Raw genomic sequence first — 24,278 nt, forward strand, 5'->3', positions numbered from 1 at the left:
AGCCACGAGAGCGCACGACACGATAGCGGCGACAGGAGAGCACCACGACACGAGAGCGCGTGCCATTAGAGCGCGCCACGAGAGCGCATGTGCGCACCTTAGGAATGATCGATACTGGAGCCTTCAAACATATTTCCTAATAAATAGGGTGTCTACAGGGGTACTCCCCTTGTCCCATATGTAACTCCTCAAAACTATACATTTCGTCATTTTGTCCACTGACGTCGAGCTGGCGGTACCAGCTTTTACAAGCGGCTTGATAGCTGTTGGGTATAACGTACTAAATAGATAATGTGCGTATCAAAGACTACAAAAAAAATTTACTGCGCTTTTGCAGCATTCCCCCAAAAAAACTTGATTGTCTTAATGTAGCCTTTAATGAGTACATTAGTTATTTTAATAAGTTGTATCGCTCGACTATCAATTCGGCTCGTAAAAGTTGGTATCGCCAGTTCCACGTCAGTGAACAGACCGCTTTGCCGGGTGACCGCAGCACTAGCTTCTGGCCCTAGAGTCTGGACATGAATGCATCGGGGGCGGCAGCCGTCTACCTCGACTGGGCCACCCCTCTGGAGCCGCTGCCTTCACCGGAGCGAGAGACCGCACCGTCAGGTGCCAGGACTTCACCATTAAGAATGTACATCGGACGGCCCGCTGAGGGTCGCCTTGGCTCTTTGGCCTGCTCGCCTGGGCCGTCACCGGGCCTTCAGGACTCGCGCGGCGGTTTGGAGGAGCGGGTCGTCCTCATCATGCATGGCGCCTTCGTCACCGCCGGGCCGCCAGGGCTTTCCCAGCCCCAACGCATGGTGGGGCCTGCGGACGCCACCCTGGAAAGCCTGCCAGGACACTTCTGCCAGCTGGACGGGGGACCGGCCCAGCGAGCAGCCCACTGGGAAGCACTGGGCCCACGTCGCCCGCAACATCGGCCCGCGCCCTCACCCGCGGGCTTTGTTACACATCGTCAGCACCAGTCATCAATACGTCGTCGTCCTCCCCTTGTACATACCATCTCATAATCATTGTCACTAGACGTGGCACCGCGGACCTCCATGGTACGGGCTGTCACCTTTCCGCGATGCCACGGCTCTCCTGAGCCAATAAAGATTATCATTATCATTACATATGAGACAAGGGGAGTACCCCTGTGGACCCCGTTTTCTCGGCTAGTGCAGTTTTTTGCACGTAAGTTAGCTCCCAACATATTGTAAATTATATGCAACATACAGGGCATCCATAGTAACCCTGAGATGTAGGAAAAATTAAAAAAAAAAACGGCCAGTACAACAAAGCCTTTGTCCGTTTTTTTTTTTTTTCATTTTTCCTACGTCTCAGGGTTACTATACATATCATTCACCAGCACGCCTGTGTTTTTTACTTTTCTTCACATACATGGCGTTTTTTTTTTCTTTTATTAAAACGATATTTGTTTAAAGTAGGGCTTTGTGCCTTGTGGATGTCGTCTTCGATATGTGCTTTTCAAGGTTGGTGGACGTTGTAGATACCAATATACGGTAAAATATGTGCGTGTCCAACGCAGACCAACTATCACGTCCAGTCCTGCACGTTGCATTTCAGAAGTCCTTGGGGCTGCATCATCCCGACAGGTACAAGCTAGTGGCCGCATTTCACAGTGAGCAGAGATTGACAAAGCAGAAGCTGGCGGATGTACATCGTGGAGGGCCTCAAAGGAGCAGCAAGGCCACCTAGGTTCGCGTAGCGAAGAATTTGAGCAAGCAAGTTGAAGAGTACGACCAAAGGTGCATAATAGACTACGTCCGCGGTTTCAAGCAATCATTTAGTCTTTGAATTTTTTTTAAATATTACGGAACGGCAATAAAATGACGTAAAGCGTACGATCCGAGGAAACATGTGTTTGAGGACCCCAACATCGATCATTCTCAAGGCGCGCACATCCGCTCTCGTGACGCGGGCTCTAATGGCACGCGCTCTCGTGACGTGGCGCTCTCCTGCTGCGCGCTCTTCCCGTCGGCGCTCTCGTGTCGTGCACTCTCGTGCCGTACAGCCTTCAAAAGTCCATTAAGCAACATTGGCAGTTGCCATTGCTTGGACACGAGGCGCACGATTGGATCCGAGTCCTCGCCGAACGCTGACGTCACACTCGGGTCCAATACGAGCTCAAAATACGTGAGCAAGCAATGGCGGACAGGCGTTGGTGCGGACTTTTCCTGGACGGGTTAAGAAGCCTAGGCCGTGGCGAGTCACGTACATCTTATTATTGCTCCGCAGCTAATCAGATTGCTGCAGGAGGCGATAAGAACGCCGAACAAAGAATCGATAAGCAAGAAGCGCGGTCGAAGTAGGACACGCTCGGCGTCTCTTCGTCTCTTAGTGACTTTTAAAGGGACACTGAGAGCCCCCAAAATACGCTTTTATTTTTTTTTACAGGATTTTAACATGGTTGTCAGATAACTACCCGATCAATATTTCGCTACAGCGCCACTATTTTTTTAATAAAAGAAGAATAAAATGAAACTGCTCAAAACCGAAACCGAAACTGGACTGGGGAGGAAGAAGAAATATGGAGGAGGAGAGCGTTGTAGGCAGTCACGTGGCTGTACTTTTTTTTTTCAATCAGCGTATTTGCGGCTTTTTAGAAACCACGAAAAATGAGTATCGTATTTATGTTTCTATTTTTATTATTAAGTGTGTGCTTTCGATGACCCATGACTTTGATTATATTTGGTGGTTGTGTCTAAACCTTCACAAAATGGCGCGTGACCATGAAAAAGAGAGTGAACTCGACTCAAACCCGCCAGTTCTCGATCGGTGGTTTACGGGCGGAAAGGAAACACATTTCGAGCCGGAAATTGTGTTCTGGGCAGATCGGATCTCACGTGCCATGTACAAATAAAAACCTTGGCGAGCATCAATACCCTGTCAGTGTCTTTTTAACGTTCCACTGCTCACGTAACAATATGCAATAACTGAACTTTAGTTTCCTTAATGAGGTTAAATGTAGCCTAATACAATAGACGGCTTATATCGCCTATTGTCGCACTGGTAGGCCATTCTTGGCAAGTTCCTTGCCACGTCGCTTCAAACTTGTGTGACTCGCTTTATGCTCAGCAGCTATGGTCGTACAGTCAGCGTATAATATGCGAAAACTAACCACTCTTTACTACTTGTTTCGTTGCGCCGTAAATTCTCTCATATGTGTCTTTTCTACATAATATAAGATACTAATCCTATCCTCAGAGAAAAACTCCTTGACGCCTATTACCTTTCTTTACGAATCGATAATCAGTTCAATGTTGTCATTCGTCATTGTCGAACCTCAGCCTATAACTGTTCCTACATATCTAGATCATCGTTAGAGTGGAGCCGCATGCCCGTATGATTAGTATCAATACCCTGATGAAGTTTCTTTAAATACAATGTTAATAATTGACATGACTGTTTTTTACAAATACTTTTATATTACTTTGTTTAATTGCTTACTACACTTTTCAATACCTCCGTACCCAGAGGATATGTAAATTTATAGACGAATTTTCACCTCATTATCTTCACCTCGCTGTCCTTAATTTTTTTGAGAATTATTGGTCTCGTTATCTAACAAATGCATATACGCACCCGAAACGTAATCACTTGTTGATCCACGAAGAGCCGCTCAGCTTGCGCCAGCACCGCCGCCAACGCCTTTCGCAGCATAACACGCCGCACTCAACCCTCTCACGCGGCACAAGTCGCGTCCTGCGTGGGAAGCCCTTTAAGAAAGAGGCTGTCCCCTATGTTTGTCGCTTGCCGTGCTTTCATGTTGGCCTATTACATAAGAAAAATAGCCCTGCACTCTTAACAGCAATAACGAAAAAAGGTAATTTCACTTACAATTCGATTTAAAAATTCTGTTCAGCCATTTTGTAAAAATCAGGGTCCCTTCAATATTGTCTATTATAGTAAAGAGACTGCACAATATATATTACAGGATAGATCGAAAACTGTTGTCGTTCAGGCTTGCCAGTGGGCAATGCAATAAAAGGATTTGAATATTTGCCGACTCAGTATGCCGGCATTTCAATTATGTTATGGTATCCACTAAAACGGTAAAATGTTTATGTGATCATCCATGTTTAAAGTTTTTTTTCTTTTCAGCTGTGTGTTGTCTTTTTATGTACTTCATTTTACACAGTGCTAGAACCCTAGTAGCGCGAACGCAGTATGGGTCTGTTAGCGCAAGTAATTCGAATACGAGGGCTGTCTATTTACGAATTCCAATTAACTCTGAAAGGAAAACAGGAGTGATCAAATAGATTCTGATCTGTACAGAATGCAGACACACGCTGTAGCTACCTCTCTGCATAATCACCTCACATGTTTAGACAGTTATAACCCCTTAAAGACCGGCGTACAACCTCGGTTTTCTGCAAGGGAGATTGTCCTCTTAGCACTCCCCTTTTCTTAAGCTGCAAGGGGGAGTCAAGTTGGGGAAGGCAAACAAGTGGAGAGGATACAGGAAAGAAGGAAGCGGGCAAAAGTGAAACGTGCGAAGTGTACGTCGGCGTTGTACTGGGAATCGCGTCTTTTACACACGCCTCTATTTTGATATGCAAGATTTGACATTTGATATGTAAGAAGGTTTTCTAGATAAAGTTTCACGAAGTGTGGGATTAGAGTGATAAATCTTATGAAAACGACCTAAACAATATAATTTTCTACAAAAAGATTGGTTACGTAAGGATAGAGACGCTTTCATAGCAGTGACGCTGGCTGTGCGATGATAGGTTGGAAGAATGAAACAAGCGGAATAATTCTGAATGGACTCAACAGCAGATACAATTGGCTGATACCGTGTGAGTTTGGCGTTTTTTTTGTTTTTTTTTTGTGTGTTTTTTATGTGCACATTTTGCGAGTGATTTCTACTCTGCCGAAGGGCGCGGGGTGCAACTTTTATACGAGTCAGCCTCCCTTTGACGCGATCGAGCTCTCTTCCATGGGTCTTTCGACGAGGATATTTTTCACGGGGTGCCGTGCTATGTTTCTCGTGGAATGTTATAATATTAGCCGTGCATGACTCAGTCGGCTGTTGTTCTTTTTCTTTTCTACTTTGGGTACGCATGGAATTTTATACTTCAACGCAGCCCGCCATTAGGCATTGGTGCCCGCTCACCTATGCACTCGAAATGTACCTTGATCTGAACATATACTCTACCGTTGGATCTGACACTTGAGCGCACCTCGCCATGAAGCACCGGAGCTTGCTCACGCCCGCACTCAGGATGTTATGTGTCCAGTCACGTAGGCTGCAAGTGCTCAGTGCTGAGGGCAGGGGCAAAAGGCGTGTGTTTAGTTTGTGTTAGCTTTTCAAAACGCAGCTTGAAAGACAGTTGTTGAGGCTTTCCGAATTCGATTTTCTTCCGCCGAGGGATACACACCGAAGGTATAAAGTTTGCACTCAAAGAAAAGTGTGTACCTATAAATGTGTAGGCGTTCGATGAAAACATCCATTTATCTTTCCAAGAAAACAGTTTTACAATTATTGGCCGATGCTTTTGCTGACTTTACCTACCAAGATAGTGCGCATTTTCGATTGATAAAAGTTCAATCCCTAACCATGCGAGACGCAGACCTATAAGAGCTTTTTCTGATTGCACCCGAGTTTCCTTGTTCGCATCAGGAAAGTCATAAAAAAAAATATTATATGACCGGAGCGCTTTGTTTTTCGGTCTTCCGCACCAAATCCCCCCCCCCCCCCCCCCCAAAAAAAAAAATAGGAAGGAAGGAACGGGAGTTTTTTTTTTTTAGTTTTGAATCTTTTCAGAATATTTAGTTTCTTTCATTTTTACGCACCGTCATTTTTGCCAATCTCAGCCTTTCCAGTTCGAAGGAACAGCTACCAGCTGCACATCTGCCTACTCCAGAACGTTTCGGTGTTGGACACCAGTGAAACGGTCACGATTTTTAGTATTGCGTACACCAGCGAACGCAAGCACTGTCTGTTTCCGTTAGCGTTGCGTGCTCAACACTGCACGTGGGCGGAGTCCGAAATTAAGGTCTTGAGCTGGAGCGTGGCAAGGACGCGCATGCGCAGCAGGGAGCACACAACTCTAAAACAAACACACAGCGGTTGCGTTTCATTCTATATGCAATACTAAAACTCTCTAATAAAGTGCAATCCCATATCGGCTGCAGAACTACATTGGGACACTGTCATTACCGAAGGTTTGCATTCGGTAATGACATTTCGCGAGCCGTGACCACGAGCTGTTGCGCTGTGCCCGCTGAGCAGGAGAACGGGGGTTCCTCACTAGAATGCTTCCTGTGTCCGCCGCGAGAGGACGAGCAACGAGCTGGGGACGCGAATACGGGGGCAAGGTTAGCATCGATAGGGGCTTCAAGGGGGCAAAGCGTGGGCATTCCCAACTTGAACTACCCGTAAAACTTCACAAAGGGCACTTTCCGCTAATATTGAGAATATTTATGGCGGTTATGGAAGTTCAATTTATGAGATCAAATGAATTTAATACCAAATCACCGAGGATTGTAATGTCAACCGTGAGTGAGAAATCTTAGGCTTGCTAAACTTTATTACTAATTTTCTACTCATCGTGTATGTTCAGAAGTTCGTTTTATGCGAGAAGGAATTTCTTATGGAGAGTTTTGAATTTGAGTTTGAATTCAAAACACTCTCATCAGATTGTCGTATCTGTTCTAAAATGCAGGTGTCTGTAGACGGCTCAAGCTGGCTATGTATCCCGATCGCCTGCCCAACAGGATTGTATAAAGAAATCTCCAGTTGTTTTGTTTGTTTCATTTTTAACACTTTAAATGTCTACTTTTTTATGTGGTTGCTCAAGACGTTTTATTGACCTATCAAAGTTGTAATATTTCGAGTAGGCACACGGGGAAAGTGAGGCATGCTCAATTCGGTATACCCACACCGTAAGGAAATAAAGAGATGACCGGAACGAAATGAGGTTCCCAGGGCAACCTCATTTGGTCGCATGGGAACCCAATAAAATTATGTTCCCAGTGCAGCCCTGAGGTTCCCAGGGCGCCTGAGGGCCCGCTGTGGGCCCCACGATGAGTGCCCTTGTGGGAAGCTCAATTAGACACACTGTGGGTCTCACGAGGTGAGACCTTGTGGGCTGCCCAAGTAGGCCCCTCATACATGCCCCTAGGCGGCCCAGGTGGGCTGCCCAAAAGGACCAAAAGGACGGGGAACACACGTCGCGCCCCCCCCGCCCCTTTCAGAGCACACTTTGTGCTAAGGGTCTCTCGACAAAAGCCCAGGTATGCTGCCCAACTAGTCCCCCTGCATGTCCCACGAAGGGGGCGGGTGCAGGGGGGGGGGGGGGGGCACGTGGGCTGCCGAAGTAGGCTCCCCGTGGGTACCGCGGGGGCAAACCATATTGGTCGCTCAAGGAGGCCCCCTGCAGCTCTCACGAGGGAAGTCGATGTGGACTGCCAAAGTAGGCCAACTGTGGGTCCCACGAGGGAAGCTCGATGAGCAGCCCAAGTCGGGCCGACTTGGCCCTGAGTATCGAAACCAATGTGGGGTGACCAGGTGGGATCTCCGTCGGCCCCGCTTTTGGAGTCCACTTTGTTCTCCTTGCGTTGCGAACCACAGGGCGCTGGGAGTTCCTAGCCTCTTGTGATCGTTCCACAGCCAATAAGATGGCGACATTGGCCAAAGAATGACAAAGAACGAATCACAAATCAAAAAGCCTGAATGTGATAAGCCACACCCTATGTATTTTACCCTTTGAGTGACTGAATCATAATTATAGAACTACTTTGGTTGACACAAAGTAAAGAGAAAGAGAACGTTTCCTTGAAACATTCTTCCTCTCTTTTCTTGGTGTCAACTTTCGTAATTCCTCAGTTTCGGGTTGCTTCAAAACGTTCAGTACACACCAGCTCAGGTGCGCCCATACGTTCTGTATATTAATAGTATTCAGTCTTGTACACGTTAATAAGAAAGGTAATGGATCACAATTACAATTACTTTTGATTAAAAGTATTTAATTATGTTACTTTATTAATCGAGAGGAAAAGTATTTCACAGTTTCTTGACAAAGTTACCTTACTCTTTGCGATTACTTTTGAGTTTTAAAACGACCCGTTTTACTACTGATGTGGCAATGTACTGTCTAGTATTAGATTACAATGGCCGAATTAAAAGTCACATATTTTTATGATTCACCAATTTTTGGTAAACATCTTTCTGCCGGAAACTAGGTTTGAGGATTTCTCCATAGAAACAAAGGGCGCCATCGAAAATGGGAGTGAAATTTAGAAACGGTTAGAGGTAATCTTAGTATTTTTAAAAGTAGGCAGATTACTCTTGTCAATCATTTTATTAAATGTATTCAAGCGATCACAAATTTACACCAGAAAGTAATCTATTACAAGCAATTTGATTACTTGTAATGAGTACAGCGAAAGTCTGTACCATAACGCCTGGAATTTGAGCCGCACTGTGATAGTTTTTTGGCAAGTTTTTTTTTAAAATTATGTTATTCATTCCCATGCTGAATCGCGATGGTTGATACCTAAGGCAAGATATACTATACTCAATGACAGCTTACGCAACACGGGGTGTGCCCCATTATATTCACGCTTGTATTTGGGGTTTGGTGCTCTGGCATTTATATTCACTAATGACACAATCTGATAGGTTGCAGAGTGATAATAAGATTCTTTGGAGCCGCTAGGCCTTGCGTTTCGAACTCTGTCAAATGGCTATGAACGTCCACCTGGGTTTTCGGCGCGTATATTTACAGCCAGTTCGCTTGCCTTGATGCTCCCTCGCGTTTCCAAGTTGTAATGCGTCAGCATTAGTACCTACATGACAGGAAAAAGCTGACTGCGTCCGTCCGTGGAAAAACATTGGAAAAGGAAGCGAGCCGCGTAGGGAGGAGGAGAGTTGTCAAGGACAAAGGCGAGGAGGTGACGTCACGAGGCGGAAGCCAATGGGGGCGCGCGGATGCCGGGGCAAGTGTGAACTTGCAGGTGTGCGGAGCGCGTATGCCTTGGTTTGTGCTACAAAATGGAGTGTGAACCAAGTACCGGCGTGCGCTGGTCTAAGTAGGCGGCAGAGGATTAAAGGAAGACCCTTTGGTGTATCTTTAGGGAATGCGTTAGCATGACCCTTGGTAAACAACACACACGTCATACTTTGGGAAACATGAATACTGACCGCGCAACGGAGCCAAAAGGAGGCGGGAAAAATAGAGGAAGCAATTGAGAAAGCCAAAAGAGAAAGCCAAGACGAACAACTGAAGCGGTCAGCTATAGCGTGTCCCAGAGGAGGACGTGTGTGGCGTTTCACAGGGGTCACGATCATGCATTTCATAATGATCCACCAATGGATCTTCCTTTAATTGCCTTTTTGCTAATTCCTTTCCAAATGACGGTCGCTTAGAAATGGGAGTTGTTTATGTCTTCATGCTTGTCGCGACCTTCTAACCTGCGTTGTTTTGGTCACTGCCATCTTAAAAGACGCAGCTGGTCATAGAGAATTCAGCGAATCCGATTATCTCTTCGTAGCCATTGAGATTGGGACATTAGCCGGTAGCAACACTAAAGAACGAGTCACGACCCAAAAAGAGTGCTAGCATACTAAGCTACGACTTCGGTTTCTTTTGCTATTGTTGCGAAACACATTCACCTCAAAAAGAATTTCATGTACCGTGAGAACTGTAAGAAGCGTTAAACAATAAAGAAAAAATGCAGCGATGACGTTGACTCAACCAAGCAATACCTTTATTCAATAATTCGTTGCCACTTTTAAAAATGGAGAACAACAAAGAGCAGCACATACAAACATAAAGCATCGCGACCCATAGACTGAGCAATCCTAGTAGAAGATTCGTTGTTCATTTCTGGTGACATTGAAAACATTCGCTGCGTCTTGACCACTACTTATTGTTTATATGGCCATGTTCAACCTGCAAAAAAAAAGAAGCCGTCAAATTCACTAATATAATGAATTAATCATGGTCAAAAATAAGGACATGCTTTTCCCTCTGTTTCCGATGGTTTTAAGTGGTCAGCTTCACGTCAAATATGCAGTTCGAACGCGTCCCATAAACTCGTTAATTTTTGTATTTTCTTAAAGTTAATAATTTTAAGCTCGTAAAGGGGTAAAAGCATGGTATATTCAGTGAATTACTGTTACGCATGAGAAAAAAGCAGGTCCAATTTAGTGTAGAATGAAAAATATCAGATCGGCCAATGTTGAAAACAGCTCTTTTTCTTTGACAAAATATGAAGCAAAACGGTTTATTACAATTGGCATAATAAATAAAACGCAAATCAACGCCTAAATTCAGTAGTGACTAAAAATAAATAAAGGATTTGTCAATTGAGCAAAGAAGAAATAAAAATTTGAACTTTTATCATAATTATTGTTGTCCTTGAAATGTTGTTCAACCCTTGCGCCAATACCTCCTTTTAATTAGCCTTAATGTTAAAAAAAAACTTGAGATGTCTTTATTTGCCTTATTCATTATTTCTTCTAGGTATCCAAACATGTGAATATTAGAACCGAATCCTATTCTACATTTAACGGCACGCTGAAATGTGCGGTCAATCAAAACCCACAACTTCTTATGCGTCGTGTCTCCGCTTTCGAAACGTGGCTTAACAAAGGGTGGGGGGATTTATCTATATGTATTATTTATTCGCTGATATAATGCGACATGAAGCATTAGAAAAGATGAAAGATATTTGAAATTGAAATAGAAACCTTTGTAGAAGCTAGAAATTTAAAAATAACAACAGCACAGAGCATTTTGGAATATAACTCGCTATCATAAAAAGTTGCAGACCAGAGTATTCATGAAAAGAAATAGAAACACTAAGAGGTCGATGCTAAATTTAACATATTGCTAGGTACCATGTTAACTACAAAAAGTTACCGTTTGTTTCATCCCTGTGAAATTTTCGGAAACAGAGATTTTTAACTCGCGCATCCTAGTCGCTCTCGTGAAATAATTGCGCTGCACGAAAATGAATACTCCACACGCCTTTGGCTGACTATTATTTGTTTTAAATAGACCATGCCTTAAACATTCACATCACTCTTGTATGAACTGCTGCGTACCCAATTAAGCTGCATCAAGGTAATAAACCTTAAGCTATACGAAGAAAGGTAAGTTCACTTACAATTTATATTCAGAAGCCCACCGATCAATGTCGTGATGACCTGCGTCCCGAGAATATCGTTTAAAATATTGAAAGTACTGCAGACAATATTTCCCAAAATGGATTCCAGATTAGAATCGCTCAGGTTGCCCAGAAGACACTGCAAAACAAGGATTTTGCCATTTAGGAATGCTGCACGTCGACATTTCAGTTCTGTTATGAATACTTAATATTTAACTACGATGACAAAAATGCTCATAGCTCGTAATGCCTAGAAGGTATTTAGCTGGGCGTTCAATTTGAAAATATATTCCCTTCGCGCTTATACTTTACGTCGTTTACGAGTTAGCACGGGCTTCATACTTTTGGTGCTTTGGCACAAGCTACTTCTACGCAAAGCGCAAGTTTTCTTCTGCTTCTTGCGCAAAGGTTGTTGTGACGTCAGAGCATCGAGTTCTGATTGGCCCTGATTGGAAGGGTAGGGAATATACCTTAATGGTAGCTGCCTTGAGCCAATCAGAGCTCGGCGTTCTGACGTCACCACAACCCCTGCGCAAGCAGCAGACGAACTTGCGCTCCGCGTAGGCTACCGTGAAACGCTCTGTAGTCGCTGACAGCACAAGAAACAACGGGCGTGGTGGGCCTTGTGCATCTTATTATTGCTTCTCAGCGAGTGACACAGCAGCAGTAGACAATATAAAAACGGAAAAAAGAATTACAAAACAAGGAGAATGAAGATTATAAGTCCTGAGTTTCTTCAGCTGTCAGTGACCATAGCCTTTATTAACTTCGCTAATTAAGATCCATTAGTCTACGGACAGTTTGAATACAAATGTATATCATGCGTTTAAAATAAAAGGGAAACTTCTACTCGTGTATTGTTAGGCTTTTCGACCGTCATGGGAAACGTTCCAAGCCACGCACTCACCAGGATAACATTGAAAAGAATCTCCACAAGTTTTGGCTGTAAAGTCAGAGCAATACAGAGAGTAGGATTAGAACTAATTTAACTGTTGATTGAAGAGATGACAAATTAAAGACAATGTATCTACGTACAGTCACAAGTGTTCCTTGGTCGCAGGTTTGAAACTGCGTCCCAAAGCACTGGAACAAAAAAGGAAACAATAAGAAAACAAAGTGGCGGTTCGGGACTTTATTCGATGACTACCGATTATGGTAATTGTTAATGAAAGTTGTAAATAACACAAGAGGATAATTCGGAAAGTTCAACTTTCCCTAAATGATGGCGAGAGTTGTGGCCAATGAGGGTGGGAATACTTTTCCCGTTCCAAAAAAACGTGCCCACCTGCTAGTTTTATGTTGCATTATTCGAAGGTCATCGTTGATAATTGTGTACAAATGTCGCAAGGGTATCTTAGGAGGGAGGTGAATTTCTTCCTGCTTGCTGGCGCTTCCTATTAAGTATATGCTGCTATCGCAATGACCGAGCCGAGGGGGGGGGGGGAGGGGTTGTAATCCAGAAGTTTTAGGAAGTAAAGGGAAGCAAGTTGGTGCATATCTAGGTACAAATGAAATAGCTCAAATGATACAAACAAGGGAGAACAGGCAGGTCAAGCGTTAACCGACTGAACTTATTGTGGAAAAGGCAGGCATATAGAAACATTGTACGTATACCATGGGCAATGAGAGCATAGAGTGAAGACTAAAAGTAAAAAAAAAAGGTACACAAAAAGTATTTTCACAACCAAACATCTATTTGGTCTGTGCACCAACTCTTTGTACATTAAGCCCACGTGATGACTGAAGCGTCCGCGCATGCGCTGTGGCGACAGAAGCGCCACCGCAGCGATGTGAAGTCAGAGAGTCTGAGTTGGTGTATACTCCGCTTGACTCTAGGCCCTACAGCAGCCGACGCTACGATCTTTTATATCCAATCAAGCAGCGCCAAAAGTGCCTCATCATGGCGCTCGTGGTCGTTGTGGATACGCTATCGCTGAACCAATCACGCAAAAAGTAAGCACAGCATCGCGCCAAATTCGCTAGGCCTGATTGGTTTAATCACTGGGAGCAAACGCACAAAGGTGATGAGCGCCGTGACGGTGCACTTTTTAAAATTTATTTTTTTTGCAATATGATTCACGTATCAGGATATCACTGATACAACCGGGCACACATGATGAAAACGCTTTTAATTGTCCACGGGCCTCCACCTAACGACTTCAGGAAAAAACGCTATCCTTCAGTTTGAGAGCAGGTGCAGGTTAAAACAGAGTGGAACTGCGCAACTTTTATCCAGCATGGCAATAAAAATTGCTAGAATCTGTAAACACGACTTCGCTCGTGAATAACTAACACAAGCCTAGTTGTGATAAAAACGGTTTATGTGTAATTGCGGACTTCCGCTCTCACTTATTTTGTCTGCATCGAGAATTTGCCGGTCATTGGCAATTATGGTGGACCAACGCTAACTTAATAAATATCTCAAACTTTAATAATACAAATAACACATAGATTCATACAACGTTTATAATTAAAAATATTAATTACAAAAGGTTCATATATTGCAAAGAATTCATATTTCAATGCGAATACTGTGTTGCACAGCATGGTCACTATATGTAGCATACTTAAAAAAATGATTAAATTATAATTTCGTAATAATTTCTTATGTTGCTAATAGCCGGGGACATAATTGTATTTCCGGTTTAAGTGATATTTTATGGTAACATATCACTTAAATATTGTTTATTGTGTATTGCTGTTGGCTAATATTGTTTCTTGATTTATTGATATTTTATCATTTTGTCTCGTTACGTCTCGAAAGGGTTGTCGCATGTCTCGTTGTGCCGCGTAATAGTTGTGTGACTAAGGATAATGTTATTTGAGCATTTTTTATTTGAGAAATTACTCAATGTTTATTACACATACCCTTTGAATTTATAAATGCAATATCTACTAGATTTTGTTTATCGTATGTTCTACAGATTACATTTGCCGCCTCTTTACTTCCCCATTTTGCTTTGGCCTGTTTCATACAGTTGTGTACAATATGTTCTGTTTTTCATCAGCAAATGAAATTTAGTGGGCATAGGTTCAGTCAAGTATCACGTCCTTATCTCTGCTTCCATACTCGTTAAACCAGGAAAGAGAAAACAGAAAACTACGCAAGCGCATTAGGCCTCAGATAATGGTACTCTTATTAGCTCTGCCACAAAGTGAGCAGTGATGAAGAGCATGATAATTAGGGGCGTACCGCTCCAATCCCAAGGGTGCTCGGAAGATTCAAAACAAGGGGATCTGCGCACAGTGCTGTCTGATCCAGGTTGGTAAGGCTGCAAGTCGTCCCCAGCAGGCTTGCAAGAAGACCGCAGAGTCCACTGATCAGATCCTTTCCTATGCCTGCAAGGATGCAAGTGAGCACCATGCGTAGCAGAAACAAGTTCACACTCTCATGAAAAACAGAAGCAACAAAAAAGTATGACCCGTTCGACCTATATCTCATAATACCGCATGAAATCCATATGACACTTACCATATTATATATATATATTTTTTTGGTAGAAAGCACAGATGTCATTGTAATGTTTGACGGTAGTTGTGTGCCATACTTTGCCTGTCAGGCTGCACATAAAAGGCATTGTTTTTTTTTGTCGTTAATAACTTTTTAAGTGGCGATATTTGCACCTACGTAGGTATGGCGTAGAGCAAACAATAATATTGTCTTTTATGTCTATAAAGCATGCATTTATGGAAAGTTGTCTTGAACCACTGAACATTATACAATTTTATGATAAAGCTATTTTATTTTCAGCGTTTTAAACATAAAATTGTCGCATACGTATTGTATTGGATAACACATTGTTTTAAGTGGGACAATATAACATGACCAATTTTTTATCGATCGGAGCTGACGGAAATAGCTTGGCGAATGCGGATTCACACAGACGAATAACAGGCGGAAGTTGAGCTAGTTGGTACATAATACAAAAGAAAACGGTCAGCTAGAACGAAATGAACAAAACACAGACAGGGAGAAACAGAGACACACACGCCATTGACTTTCAACTGAGACTTCATACTTCTTGTTCATCACTTTAACCCAAAGATCCACACCTAAAGTAGTGCAAATAAATCACCCTAAATACTTACATTACACTACTAAATTCTAGCTAACCGTTTTCTTTTCAGACAGAAGTTCACAATTCTGAATGACATTCATGTACATGCAAGTTCAAGATATGTACTTTCAAAAATTGGACGCATCCAGTGGCCAATCACATCAGCTCTAAAATGACTGATCTAATGGCGGCGATAAAAGAATAGTATCTGCTAAATCATGCACTGCCAACTTCATTCATGAAAGATCACAAAAGATCACAAATTCAGAAATACCTCCCGGAGATTTTTACTCTTGATTTTATTAAGGTTACAAAATGGTCGGAGGGACGCTTACGAAAATTCAATACTCGATAGAGTTTATCCTGCATTGTTTGTATTCCTATAAACATGTTTTATGTGTACCAACGTAAAAACAGGGTAAGCGAACCATTGGGCCGTGAATACGTTCTCAAAAGAGCTCCAGTCTTGAAATGTTTGCTGAGAGTTTTATCATAATTTTAATATTCTCACAAACCTGCAGTCGTATCTACTCTCGATATATTTTGCTAAGTGGTAATTTATTCCCTTAGCACTAAAAGACCTATCGTTGATATTAATAAAGTGCATTTACGAAGCTCAGTGTTCTATTAAAAATGTGTTTTATGTAAGATTCAAGAATAATTCATAACGATATGGGTATAGTATTCAAGACATATTTAGATATGATATTATGATAGTTAATAACCGAAAACATGCAGATAAATTATCTGTGCTGATCGAGTAGAAGTTTTTTTATGAAGATGAAATCATCGATCGAAGGCCTCGTAACAATCATCCCACTCGATCGGCCTGGATTATTTCATATTCACATTTTTTTATTATTTTGCCACGCAATATAATAAAAAATGCCACGTTGAGGCAGATAATATTAATATTACAATTATGTCACTGACAAAATTTTTAGGAAGGAATTTGTACAGCATAAGCGTTCAATTCATGGACATCGAGAGGAATTTACATGCGTAGGTTGGTGAGCTCATGATATATCACACCACTTGTTTGCAACTTCATGCACGGTAGATTAAAGAAAATTTGGTTGATCTGTTACCGAGGCCGATTCTCTCCAGAGCAAGATCCAGAAACTGGAAAATCAGATAGAGCTGGGATCCAACATTGAGGTCCCCGATGCCTTCCAGAGCACACTGTTCACACACACAAAAAGAAGCATTTTGAGCAAACCCTACGCACTTGCGTTGCCATCCCCTTGTTTGTAACCAACAAAACGAATGTGCATGCCCTAGAGTGCGATAAGCGACATGCCCAAAATATCGTGTTTTTTTTTTGTTTTGTTTGATGAACGAGAAGAATCAAGACATTTTAGAAAGTTGTACAATGCTTTGAACAGCATACTAAAACTTGTGCATTTCAAGAACAGTTTTCAAAACTTCAGTCCTCTCCGGCTCAGATTCCGGTTGGTGATCTCCAAATGCTACATACACCTAAAAACATGATCATTTAGTTAGACACTCCATTCTTATTAGAGACACCGGAAAACGTAAACCTGATTGAGTACCAAGATTGTGAGCTTGAGAAGCTGTGACTATTAAATACGGAAACATGCAGAGTGCAGGTAGGGCGAGCCGGTAGCTTTGACTTTTATGTTTATACACATATAGTATATCAGATAAGAGACGTTTAAATTGCAATACTTAAACAGACAGCAAAAGTTGTCGGAAAGTGGTCGGAGAGCCATCTGGAGAATGTCCACAGTTAAATCACAAAGTTATGTTATTTTTTTATGATAAAGAAAAAACATTTAATAAAAATCTACAATAAACTATTATTTGAATTGTCACAACCGTCCCTTGGTAGTCAGTTCAAGACGGCAAAAAAATGTATGCACTCGCATTTCAACTAATCTCTGCGTAGTGACTTTGATGAACGTGTTTTATTTTGCTGTGTCTTTTCTCACAAAAGGATGCTACAACCTCCTAACTTTTTTAACACATGATATTGTTAGATTCAAACTCTCAAGGACGGACAAATCTCGTTTTGAATGCTGTATATATTTCGAACAAATTACGCACATGAAAAAACAGCTTTTTTTTTAGGTTCAGTTCTTTACCATCATAAGTTTTCACCTCTGAATGTGGCTTCAAGTTGACATGTTTAGATTTTATTACCTAAACCTCATTGCTTCAACATTATTTGTTAAACGTCCTTTCAGTATCATTTGATATGCGATCGTTAGCCTCATCGCATGGCATCATCTTTGTAACCTCAAAGTTTGCTTCTCAGTTTAATGTTTGGCAACGGTATATATCATAAAACCAAATTTATGTTTGTGCAAACTGATTTTTAGCCCAATGAACTGTGCAACCAGGCTTTGTGTTGTAGTCAAACTTCAAATCTGCGAAGTCTGCATGTAATCATATTGAAGGAATAAACGGCGTCAATTTATATTTTGCAAGACTTACCAATGCCACGTTTCCAATTAAATTCACAGCTCCTTCCTGCAATTGAAAAGTAGAAACAAAATATGACGATACACATGATAGATTAATGAACAGGCCTTTAAGATTTCGCAAAATTTGAGAACATAATGTCGGCTTCGAGTATTTTTAGATGCTTACAAGTTTCAAAAAGCAATACAGTAGAATTTGTAGATCAAATAGCACTGCATGTTTTTTAAGGTAATAAATAAAAACAAATCAGTAAACGTTTTCAGATGAAAAATATTTTCTCGCTTTTACCGATCCAATTTTTTTCATCTGAAAACATTGTGGGCTAATAGTCTATAGGCTATCTTGATCACACCACAGATTGTGCTCAATGAAGCAATGCCACAGTTTTCCACTAATTCATGCTTTGTCAGGCGTGTGTGTGACGCATGTAGGGTTACCATGTTTGCAGAAAATAGTCCAATTCAAAGTAGTCGCTTCTAAAGGTAAATTGTATTCTATATTATGCCACTCATATTTTGCTTCTAAAAAACACTTCAATATAGTATCACCACGTCAAAGTAAATATTCTTTTGTACAGAAATTTATAGTACGACACCTATGACTTAGATATTTAACTTCCAACATCATTAAAACAATTTGTGTTGAGTTAAATATAATAATATCAATTAGGAAACTTAAATCAGTAGATTTTCTGCCTTTTCTAACACGGGTTAGCATACATTCGACATGAAAGTTACAGCCAAAATTTTTACAGTCTTATTGTTGCGCGGTAGAGGGCGGTGCATACAAAAGACAAACATGAGAACTGCGAAAACGTGATATCATTCGCATGCTCAGTTAAGATAATTGGTGTTAAGTTTTTGTTTTAAATTTTTCAGTTTAGTTTCATGGTTATTACAACTCATACTCAATTCTCAAATATTTTTAGACAAAAAAAAACAAAAAAAAACCAGCACATATTTGTGTTTTTAACAAATCATGCTTGTTTTACCCTAGTGTTCCTGCTTAGGGGAGCATTCTGCTCGGTCAAAATCTCCAGCTTATGACGGAATTCTTATGGGCATGATATATCCGGAATCATCTATTTTTTGGGTGAAGTGCAATGGGTTGTGTAAGGCGTGTTCTGAATAACGTGTTGCGAAAAACTTAAATAATTAAAGAAACATATGACGGATCATCAAATCAACTTTGTGAAGAGATAACAAGAACACTATCATGTCACGAAGAATGCAGTGTACTATCGGGGAAAAAATGAAACTTTTACAACATCCTGTAACGCCGAATTAGAGCGCAGCTTTTGAGGAGGAGGGAAGGGTACTAAGGGGAGGGTATACCCCCTCCTTCCTTTTCCTCATCCTCCCTGCTACTCCTCCTCCTCTCCTACCTTCTCTTCCTCCACCTGGTCATCCTCCTCCCTTCCTCCTTCACCTCCTCCTTCATTCATTCCTCAAGCTGCTCCCCTCCTCTTCTCCTCCCTCCTCTCTCCTCCTCCCCTCCTCCTCTCCTCCCCCTCGTCCTCCTCATTATCCTCCCCCTCCCCTCCTCCTCCCCGTCCTCCTCCCCTCCCCCTCCCCGCGCGGTGCATTATGGGACATTACCCATAATGCACCGCGCGGTTACGGCGACGGCGACGGCGACGCCGCTCAAGCCAGAAGCGGTCGCCTAAAGGCCTGACCACACTGGCGTGAACGGCACCGCCGTCCGGCGTCCCAACGCGAGAAGTCCACATTCAGTCCAGAGGTTTTTTGCGCGACACAAGGGACAATCACAAGCGAGTAGATGCTTGTGATTGTCCCTTGTGTCGCGCAAAAAACCTGTAGACTGCGTCATGAACCAACTAGGCCAACAACAAGTTTTAATTGAGTCCACATTGGCCTCCGTTTTGCAGGCGTCACGTGACAGCACTGGATCCCGAGATCGCGCCTCCCGTCGAATTTCCCGCTCTTTCGTCGTCTGCTCTTCGTTACATTCTTCGTTCCGCACTCGTGCCTACATGGTAGGAGTCCATAATGACCTGGTGATCAGCGTGAATGTGATTATCCTATGCTGCTCGTTGATCTTGCGACGTCGCCGCGCTCTGAAGGGAAGGAGGCGCAGGTTTTGGGTCCGGCCGAGTTGGTTCTACCGAAACACCGAAGGACAGGACAGGTCTGGCGCGCCGCCGGGGCTTTGTTGCCCCGGCGGCGCGCCAGAGATGAAGGCTACTTTCGAAAGTTTCACCAAATCAACACGACATCCGTCACAACACAGACGACACGCAACAAGTGCCACGGAGAAACTCACTTGTAATGCCGAATTCCTCTCCTATAATTTCCCAGCGGTTGTTCTTAGCGTCCTTATCTAGGTAGTCTGGCTGCGTCTTGTCATATCAAAAGGGAAACAGTCGCACAGTTTCAAGGAACCGCTCGGTTGGGGAAGGCATCGGGGGGAAATAGGGAGAGCAGACGACACGAAACACGTCCTTCGGAACGTGAAAGACGCGCCGAGGACCGGCTTGAGCGTTGCCATGGCATCGCGACGTCACTATCTACGCCACTTCCCATTGGCTCCTCTCTTCTGCGGCGTGCGGCGCCGAACTCTGAACCGCGCCGTTGAAGCCGAAAACTGGTTTGGGTCGGCAAACGGCAGCGCCATCCGCCGTGCCGCAGGCCTCCGCGAGGCCAATGTGGTCGTGCCTTAAAAGGGTGTCCAAACAGGATACTACAAAACGCACGACTCCGACAAATCGTGCGGCGCTCCGCTTCCGGCCGCCAGGGGGAAATTTCCCCCTGTCAAATCTGCCGGTGGGGGGGGGGGGGGGGGGGGGGGGGGACTTCCCCCCGTCAAATCCCCCCTCGTTACCTACACGGCAGCCTTGCTCTGCTCATCACATGGGTCCGGAGAGCCACTCACACGCTCTGTTGGCTGTCGGTCAATCGCTCAAGACTTCCGCCGCTTTCAAAGTGCCAAAAACGAGAAAGGAGAGACTCAAGTGTGAAGGGGCAAGCCAGGGTAGCGCGCGTCGTGTTTAAGGTCGTATCATCTTCCAGCAGTTCTGTGGATTGGATCGGATTCCCGCGGCTCTTTTTCCCAATGTACCTGGTATAGAAAAACAAACCTGGTTGGTTTGGGGTTTAATCAAATAAATGATATATTGAGTTCTCAGTGTTTCTACGTACAACTTAAAGTCTCAGTGTTGTGCTCTGCACTTTTTTTTTTTTTTCGAGCTACGAATGTGGATCTCGACAAAGAAAGCTGAGCCGGGGCGGGCGAAACGCGCGCTTCGACGCAGGAATCTCCCAAATCCACCCGAAGCCGGACCTGTTTGGCCTTCCTGCATGCCGAGGTGACGGCGGTAGCAAGGTCGGCGACTTCGTGAGCCGCGGGAGATAGACAGGCATCAGGCACACCATTTACAGGCGGCGTGTGACGTCAAATCTGACGCCACACGCCGCCTGCCAATGCTGACGAAAAGTGGAGGAGGTGAGGAGGAAAGTCGTGAATTTGGCTTGGCCGGTATCCAGGCAGACATTCGACCGACGACTACCGGACGCTTCAATTTTGACGATTTTTGCAGGAGTCGTGGGGACTGACGATTTTTGCAGTAGCCTGTTCGGACAGGCCTTAAAGGGTAACTGCAAAGAAAAAAAAGTTTTTTTTTAAACAGCCTAATTGGGACAAGCATGTCACAAAACAAATGTTCCGCGAAAAAAAATATTTTTTTTATCAATATTTACGCCACAGGACGTAATTTAGTAGAGTCAGAATTTCTCCACATTTGAAACTCCCGCTCTTTCGACCCCCCGCGGAAGAGGTGTACGCCCCGCCCCTCACTCTCCTTGCGTTGCGGAGTTGAACGACGCAGCGTCTCGACTTCCGGCAAGATCTGGCAACCACGCCAGGCGGCCAGGCCGTGGTATTTTTTTGGTTTGACGCGGTTTGCGAGCACATGTAGCGAAGACGTGACCGGAGAAGTGCCCCTGTGATGTTCCCGGAAGATGGAAAGTATCGTTCGTAATCGTCGTGCGCGCTTTCAAAGCGAAGGGAGTCACAGAATCCACGAGTGCGCAACCACGAGCCAAGGTTCACGACAGCGCTGCGTTGGTTTCGGCGATCTCGTTCCGTTTGGTGCAACACGGCGATGAGACAGAGCTGAAACGTTTGTGGTGTGTGTAATGCGGTGCTAACACGGAGCGCAAATTGGTTGTTGTGGGGTTGACGTTCAACCAGTTAAGTCCCGTCGTCGTCAGCTGATCCAGTCAAACTGGTCCGGGAGGACGCTGGGAGCGTTCTTAAAAATAAATCTGCCTCGTTCTGTTTCAAAATGTGGAAGTTTCCCGACGCATTCCGTGAGTAAAAAGCTGCGGGCGTTTTCAACAAAATTACTACGTTTTAATTGAACAATGGACTCCGCATTGTTGTCCTAAATCTGCCGTCTTTATGCTTCGTGTTGGACTGCGTTTGCACAGCGACGTGTTGCATCGTGCGGTGTGAATAAATTTGGCCACGATTTCGTACCTGCCTACAGATGCATGAACTGAGACCATTTTTATGTAGTGGACATAGTGCTTTTTTTTATTTTCTGTCTAGTCGCGGACGTTAGGTGCACACGGGGCGAATCTCGACGGCCTCCAGAGCGATATGACGAGAACGTAACTGGACACGTTTGTCGCTACGCGAACGCCCGATTGCCTCCACCCAAATAGCATTCCTTTCGGGGCGACATGGCTGCTGGAAGGCTCACTGTCGGGATCACGCATCTAACATCTCCGAAAAGTCAGCATTTGCACGCACAAACAAGCAAAAAAAAAAAAAAAGCACGCTAAGCAAGCAAAGAGGAAAACGAAAGAACCGCGCTATGAAAGCCAAAACCCCGCGTCGCTCCCTATCACTAACACCTGCGACAGCTGCTAAACACACACTACTTCACTTCAAGAAGTCTCACTCAAGCACCTGGGTCAGCACGAAACGACGAAACACTGATCACTTCGGCGAAACGATTAGTCGAGGTAGGCGAGACAGGCGGGAGCAGACTTCGGCGGCCATGAAAGATGGCGAAGCTTTTGTTTGTATGAATCCAAACGGAAGTGCCCGTCTTGTAAACCTTTTGTAAAGAATAATAACTCTCATCACATGGGTTATTCTTTAAACGTAAAAATATGCCGCTCAAAAGGAAATTGCAACGAATAACAAAGGTTTAACAACCAAGATCTAAGCTGTCAATCAAACTCTTAGCCAATGAGAACCTTTTGGGATTGACGTCACATAATCACAACTTCGTGGCGCGCGATTTAAAACGGGCGAAATAGTCGGAAACTAAAATCAGTCTCACGCAATAAATATTGCTGTAAAAAATGTTTTTTCTCGCGGAAAAATTGTTTTTTGACATGCTTGTCCCAATTAGGCTATTTAAAAAAAAACTTTTTTTTCTTTGCAGTTACCCTTTAATAGCTGCGCTCTAAAATGAAATACGAACAGAGGAGCGCGTGGCTCGCGGTACAGGCTGCGCCGCCTGGAAGCGAGCCTGGGGGCGAGGCTGTGTGGCCTACTCCCATGTGTATTAGCAGCGAGATGTTTTGGTGGCGCCTTCTTATGGTTTCCTCTCGTGACGTCATTACCTTATGAAGAACAAGTTCGACGGTGTTTATAATTAGCATGGCGGAAGCTTGAGATCATTGCGCTCTGAAACCAACACTGCCAACACCGTCAAAATTGAAGTTATTACATTCCTCTTATTTCTGTCGATGAGAAAACCTTTGCTGACATGACGTCAGCAAAGGTTTTTACCATTCGGCCAATCGTGGAAGGGCGACCACAGCGAGGCTTTTGATCGCGCACATCGCCAATACGCCACTAGCTCGGCGCCTCCCAAGCTTCGGCATTGCGCCTCTTGCTGCGCTGAAAGCTATTACCCCTATCTTTGGTCGCTCAACGCGTACGGCGCGAGGAAGCTCGCCGCTAGTAGCAGCTAAAGCGCGCGCTGGCTAACGTCAACCACAAGAGAAAAACAGCATCACTAGCATCTTGAGACCCAGTTTCAATGTTTTTTTCAGAAAATGGTCTCACCATCGACAAAGCGAAGTGTAAGTTCGGAGACTCGCAGCTGGAGTTCCGTGGTTATCATATTGACTCCTACGGTATCCGATCTCTTTGATCTATAGTACACTGTTAGCGAAAATGTAATATTTCGCCTGTTTACACCCCATTTTCACTCGTTAGCACATTTTTACACGCTCTGCTAGTGATAAATCGTCAAAAAATTACTTGGGGTAGTAAAAATTGGTGTTTCGGTTTCGGTTTACACGACTAGGCGTGTAAGCAACACTGAAAACACCCCAGCCCAACACCCCAAAACGTCGAGCGCCATGTTGCTTCTGCCTTGAAGCGGTACGGCGGACGTAGCAGCCGAAGGTGAGTGTTTGATTTTTTTTATCAAGTTTGTATAGAATGTAGCACGTCTCAGATTTTTATTACATGACATTCAAGAACGTTAGATTTGCTTTGAGCAAGCCGGCTCAGGCGTTAAGCCCGATTCACACAACCGGCGTTTAGCCACCCCGTCGATTGGAAACGACTCGACTGCTCGCCGGTTCTTTTGCGCGAGCTTTCGCTCGGGCGCTGTGAACCCTATGAACTGTGGTGCTCAAAGCTAGCACAATTAGGCAC

Source organism: Ixodes scapularis, unplaced genomic scaffold, assembly GCF_016920785.2.
Source record: "Ixodes scapularis isolate PalLabHiFi unplaced genomic scaffold, ASM1692078v2 PGA_scaffold6__148_contigs__length_123643588, whole genome shotgun sequence".
Classification (NCBI taxonomy): Eukaryota; Metazoa; Arthropoda; class Arachnida; order Ixodida; family Ixodidae; genus Ixodes; species Ixodes scapularis.